General features: G+C 44.3%; 1 long non-coding RNA gene across 1 annotated transcript in view; it reads left to right on the top strand.

The window, feature by feature from the left end:
* The first annotated feature begins 1,460 nt into the window (after positions 1-1,460).
* LOC134411508 (uncharacterized) overlaps positions 1,461-6,588 on the top strand; it is a 128,404-nt gene continuing 123,276 nt past the window's right edge. The window contains exon 1 of the long non-coding RNA XR_010026355.1: positions 1,461-1,476. This is a non-coding gene — a long non-coding RNA (uncharacterized LOC134411508). The remainder of the gene's footprint in view (positions 1,477-6,588) is intronic.

Here is a 6,588-nt window from a genome sequence, read left to right as displayed (position 1 = left end):
TTTTATTGTGTTAGCCTGTTTTGTTGGATGTGTTGGAGAGGTTGGACCGCCCCATCCCCCGCCCCCAAATTCTCTGTGAGTGGGAGGCCGTGGCACGTGGCTGCCTTCCCACGCCTGCTCTCTTCTATCAACTTTCTTTGGAGATAGTTGGCTTGTTGGAACAGGGACAAATATCAAACAGCTGGCCCCTTTCACATTCTAGCCTATCCAGGAGCTGGTGCATGTTCGCTGCGTACGGGATTTCCACTTGACTGGCAAGTCAGGAGGGTGCATATGTCACACTTTTGCCCTCCTCTTCTGGCTGGCCCTGATAAAAGGATGTGGCATGCTTTCTTCTTTGAGACTGGGGGTCCATTGGTAGCTGGATGTATTATTTATTCTGGACCTTGGCTCAGCTCCAGACAAGTGGGTAGAGGTGCACGAGGCATTCCCCAGTGACTGTCGTGGGGGAGTAAGTTTAGTGTCAGTGCAGGTTAGTTTAAAGCAGCCTTCCTCAACCTGGGGCGCTCCAGATGTGTTGGACTGCATCTCCCAGAATGCCCCAGCCAGCAGAGCTGGCTGGGGCATTCTGGGAGTTGTAGTCCAACACATCTGGAGCGCCCCAGGTTGAGGAAGGCTGCTTTAAAGGCTTATGTGATGAACCGACCTCACACAGAAGGCCTTGCCTAGCACACCCTTCTTAAGCCAAGTGCCACCTCTTGAAAAGCCTGAGGAAAGGGTAAAAACAACACAACCTTTCCCCTATATGTGAGGGAACAAGGTAAAGGGTTTTGAAAAAAACAGGTTCTATTGTTGAGGTACTGAACTGCACGTGTATTGGTAGATGTTTTTACACTGTGTAAAATAGCAGGTAATAAATCTGAGCTGACACGTGGTTTGTGGTAACAGAACACAAAGTAAAGTTTATTGAAATTGAACAGATCTTTGGTATTTCAATTTAGATCAAAGCTGCTTATTTTTATATTTAAAACAACAATCCCAAGTCCCTTAAAGTCCTGTCTCTTCTCACTCTTCACACACCAAACACTCTCAAGAAGCACAACCCTCAGACACTCCACAAGAATAATAATCAAAAACACACTCAGACAAGACTAAACCACAATCCCCTCAGCCAAACTATTTATACCCCTCCCTCCCCCTTTCTCACAGCATCACTAGCCACACCCACTCAGTCAAATATTCCGCACTTGCTAGACATACGAACTCAGACAAACCTAAGGGACAGAAAGGTGGGTATCGCTACAGCTTACATTTGTTTTTTTTTCCTGTTTTATGTATCCTCTATCCTTTTCTTTAGGTAAAAGCACTTTTGATAATGCATTCCCCCCCCCCCTTCCAACTTTAATGAAAATCCGTGATTGAGGTTTCTGACTAGGACCTCAGGAAGAGGGTTTTCTCTCCCCATGTGGCCTAACCATTCAGAATTACTACCAAGGCATTTGATCTGGCCTCTGAAAGGGTGTGTGTGTGTGTGTTGTTGTTGTTGCTGCTGCTGCTGCTGCTGCTGCTGCATAAAGGGACTCGGGTAAGCTGCATCTCCATCACATGCAAGTAAAAAACTAGTACATAGGGATGAAGTTCTAGTCTAGCTCCCTGCTATGATACATTTCTATTTGTGCACATGGTTTCATGCAGGTGAATAATCAAAAATATAATTACCACTTGCAGTCTTAAAGGCACCGCCCATTCCACCACATCTGCACTCTATCACTCATCCTGCTGCATGAGAGAGAGAACAAGAGAGAACCCAATCATCAGATCCATTGAGAGCTCTATTTGAGTCTTGTTTTCTATAAACCAGGGATCAACGTTATCTTCAACATGAGAGTTGTTTAGAACCAGACTGATTTCTAGCTAGCTCCAGCATGTAGAATTAATCCTTCATGGGAATCTCACAGTAACTAGTTATTTATGAACATTCTCTAACAATAATTGCAAAGTATATTGAATGAACAATCTACAAAAAATTCTGTCTTATGTTGCTGATTTCTGCACATACTCTGAGGTACCTTGGAGATCATGCTAATTGCATGGACAAATTTCAATATTATGAGCAGGTTATGCTGAAGTATAAATACCCTCCAATGTTTCTTGGAGACTAGGCATATTGCCCAGGGAATACGAAGATATGGAGAGGCTTTTGAAGTGTGGTGTTGGAGGAAAATTCTGAGAGTGCCTTGGACTGCAAGAAGATCAAACCAGTCCATACTCCAGGAAATAAAGCCAGACTGCTCACTTGAGGGAATGATACTAAAGGCAAAACTGAAGTACTTTGGCCACATAATGAGAAGACAGGACACCCTGGAGAAGATGCTGATGCTAGGGAAAGTGGAAGGCAAAAGGAAGAGGGGCCGACCAAGGGCAAGATGGATGGATGATATTCTGGAGGTGACAGACTTGACCTTGGGGGAGCTAGGGGTGGCGACGGCCGACAGAAAGCTCTGGCGTGGGCTGGTCCATGAAGTCACGAAGAGTCGGAAACGACTGAACGAATAAACAACAACAAAAAACTCCTGTTGGGTATAATGAATATTTATCAGTGAATGTGCATATTACCCAGATAATGTAAGAACCTAAGAAGAGCCTTGCTGGATTAGACCAAGGGTCCATCTAGTCCAGCACTTTGTTCACACACTGGCCAACCAGCTGTTGACCAGGGACCCACCAGCAGGATGTGGTGCAATAGCAGTCAAGATATGCACGGTCTGCAAGGCCTGTTGGAAATTATGCACAATGGCTGGAGAAAGTGCTAAATGCAGTTGAGGCATGCATACTCCCCAAGGCCTGTTGGGGATAATACATATTGGCCAGAGAATGTGCATAATTCCCTCTTAGTGAATAGATTATATGCACGTTCTCCATGGTATGTGCATAATGGCTGTTTTCTATGCACATGAACCATTCAACTCACATTATCCCTACTATATATATACATACATAAACTAGGGCTGTGCTCCACTTCGCTTTGGAGCATAGAAGCAATAGCGAGGCGGCCTGATTTGCCTCTGAAAAAGGCGGAGAAGAAGCGGGTTGGTAGGGGGGCTGCGGATTGAGGTGAAGAGGATCGAGATCAAGCAGATCCTTTTCCTAGACCCAGAGCTCTGAAAAAAAGGTAAGTGGGGGCTTACCTGGCGCTGTCGCAGTCTGTGTGGCGACAGCGGCAGAGCCAGGTAAGGGGGCAGAGGAGAGGGGGGCTTACCTCCCTCTGTCGCGGTCCAATGGCAGCTTCAACTGAGGCTGAGGCTCAAACTGGAAGACCAGGCTGCAACCGTGGCCTGCCCTTCCGCTTTGAGCCTTGGCCTCAGGTGAAGCCGCTGCCGGAATGCAACGGACGCAGGTAAGGGGGGAGGAGGGCCTTACCTGGCGCCGGGGATCGATGCGGGGTGGAGTGGGCCCAATCTGGAATTTGCGGATCGGGTGCGGAGCGGATCGGGAGGTCTGTGCACAGCCCTAACATATACATACATACATACTTTTACCACAGCCTGTTGAATGCTTAGCTAATGCATTTGTGTTAATGCTAACCTGGGTTTATTTTTATGTTCAGTACTATCCCAAGGAAAACAAATGAACCCTTGCACTGGGCTATGTATGAATTGACTGGAGATTCCCAAAACACATGACTAAATGCATTTCCATCTAAATAAAGTCATGTCTTGTATAATATCCCATGGAGACCATATGACACCGGTTCTAAAATCTTTACACTGCCTGCCAATTCCTTTCCGGGCAAAATATAAAGTGCTGGTTGTTACCTTTACAGCCTTACATGGGAGCTTGGATTGATGAATAGAGCGATGATCGAAGAAAACATGGGGAGAATCTAACTGAGCATGGATTAGAGCCCGATATCCTGTGGTAATTTTAAATAGTCTGATTTAATCTCTGATATTTTAATTTAATTTAATCTAATCTCTGATCTCTGTTTAATTTAATCTCTGATCTTTTCAAAAGTGATATTACTGGGGAAAGGTGCGGGAAATGTCCTGGACGTTGGTGGCATCATGTAAAGGATTCGCAGACCTCCATGAGTGGCTGGTCATGAGCATGCAATAAATTGCTCACGTAGGAAGCTCTTAGTGGCACTAAGGGTCATGATGCTTTCATCAAGGTAAAATCAACACCAACTCAAATTAAGATGGGGCAACTATACATCACAAGAATTCATCAACCACACAATAGCCATAATACAAGTTGGTATAGCAGAGTGGCTAACTGGCGGCCAAGAAGGTTCATATCCTGCCTTTCTAAGCTTCAGCCTTCCACCTGTTATATGGGGCTATTAATACCAATGCGTTTTACAGGGTGGTTGTTCGAATAACTAAGAAGAATTACTGTGAAGCACACTGAGTGTTCAAAGAAGTGTTCTGTAAATGCTAAGCATTGTGAAATGAGACTGCAAAAAAGTGCTATGTAAATGCTATGATTTAAGTACTGAGTTTGCGAAGAGCAACTGAGGTATGTGCACAGGCTTTCCAGACCTCTGGCTTGGAATATTATTCAGAGTTCAAAGCTCTTGGACTATTATTTTCTCTCTCTTTGATCTTCGATCACTGTCCTTTTGATAGCAGATTAAGTCTTTCCCCTAAAAGGCAGCCTATGTATCTTTTACAGAGAAATAAAATAAATGAGATCCTAAAGAAATATGTGAAGATAATAATAGAGAGCTCAGATACAGATAACTGATTGAGGAATGCTTTATGTATCCATCTGTGAGGATAGGTCTGGATTACATTTGTGTTTGGGAAATTTCAGAAACTAACAAAATCCCTTTGTAAGAGCGCCCACTGCCTGTGAACAAAGGGGGAAACGAACGCTTTCAACCAGAGAATCAAATGGCTTTATTCAAACCATGATATTGTTGGCTTCAGAGGTGGTGATAAATGAGGTTTGCTTCTGGCTAGTAAAAGATTTTGCAGCTGGCATATGAACCAATTCAGTTCTAGTTTAGAGGAGAAATTTTAAATTTTGTCTTTATTTATTTATTACATTTCTAGACTGCCCAATAGGCAAACCTTTCTGGGTGGTTCACAACAATATTGAATACAATATTGGATCTAGTCACTCGGGGCAGGGCTTCTGCAGCTTTAACTGTTGTGATGAAGAGGGGATTTCACCAGGTGCTGCATGCATACAAATGACACCTACTGAAATTCCCTTTTCTATACAATTTCTAAATATACAGGAACCCTGTCCTCCTTTTCATATGGTCACCCATGTCTGTGTGTGTATGTATCTGAAAGCCTATCCCTTCCCCCAGTGATCTCCACCAAGACTGTTGTATCTCCACTACTACTACTACATCAAGAAGACCGTGATCTCAAAAGCCAAGGAACATCAATCCTCCCCCACAGCCTAGCTTATCCAGTGGGCTGTTGGGAAAACTGGGTGGGGTCATACCAGGTTTGGAGGCTGCACAAAGATGGTGGCAGACTGTGCACACCTGATTTAGATGAAGGGGTGAAGAATATCTCTAACAAATTTGCACATGACACAAAACTGGGAGGCATAAAAACACCTCAAGATACGGGAATAAAACTCAAAATGACTTTGATAGAATGGGAAAGTGGGCCAAAACTAATAACATAAAACTCAATAGAGACAAATGCAAAGTTCTGCACTTAAGCAACACCAACAACAAATCCAACAAACAGGTATAGGAAAGGGATGCTTGGCAGTAGTACATGTGGAAAGAATCTCAGGATTGTAGTTGATCACAAGCTGAACATGAGTCAGCAGTATGTTGCAGCTGCAGAAAAGACTAAAGCGATTTTTGCCCGCATATTTAGAGTGACGATATAGAAAGGAGGACAGGGCTCTTGTATCTAACAGTTGTATAGAAAAGGGAATTTCAGGTGTCATTGGTATGCATGTAGAACATGGTGAAATTCCCTCTTTGTCACAACAGTTAAAGCTGCCGGAGCCCTGCACTCTTAACCAGATACAAAAGAGGGCAGGGCTCCTGCAGCTTTAACTGTTGTTACAAGAGAATTTCACCAGGTGCTGCATGCATACCAATGACACCTGCTGAAATTCCTTTTTCTATACAACTGTTAAAGATACAGGAACGCTGTCCTCCTTTTCATATGGTCACCCTATGCATTTTAATAGTACCATAGTTTCCAAGTTGTGGGAAGCAGGCATTTCCCTTTATTCCACATTAATCAGACCTCATTTGGGGGGGGATTCCACACGTCGTACTGAGGGCGCTTCCATGCGCCCCCAGTGCGACCCCAAAGCGATCGTGTAACTTGCCTGGCGAAGAGACGAGGAAGAGGCGTCCTTGCCGCCGCCACCCACCTCCCTCAACAGTGGAACCAATTACCTGGAAGCTTGGTGGGTTCTTCCTTGTTGGTTGTTTTCAAGCAGAGGTTGGACAACCATCTATTGGGGATGCTCAAGCTCTGGATTTCCTGCCTTGGTCAGGGGGTTGGAAAAGACTAAAAGACCCCCCTCCAATTCTATGATTCCATTTATTCCCATCCTAAGCTGTTTCCAGCTTTGAAGGTCCTAATGAGCACCTTAAATTGAGCCTAACATGTTCTGGACAACAGAAACTTTGCATGGTTAGTCTGCACACAAATGCAT

Source organism: Elgaria multicarinata, chromosome 1 (genome assembly GCF_023053635.1).
Source record: "Elgaria multicarinata webbii isolate HBS135686 ecotype San Diego chromosome 1, rElgMul1.1.pri, whole genome shotgun sequence".
NCBI lineage: Eukaryota > Metazoa > Chordata > Lepidosauria > Squamata > Anguidae > Elgaria > Elgaria multicarinata.
This window is presented reverse-complemented; position numbering and strand designations above follow the sequence as displayed.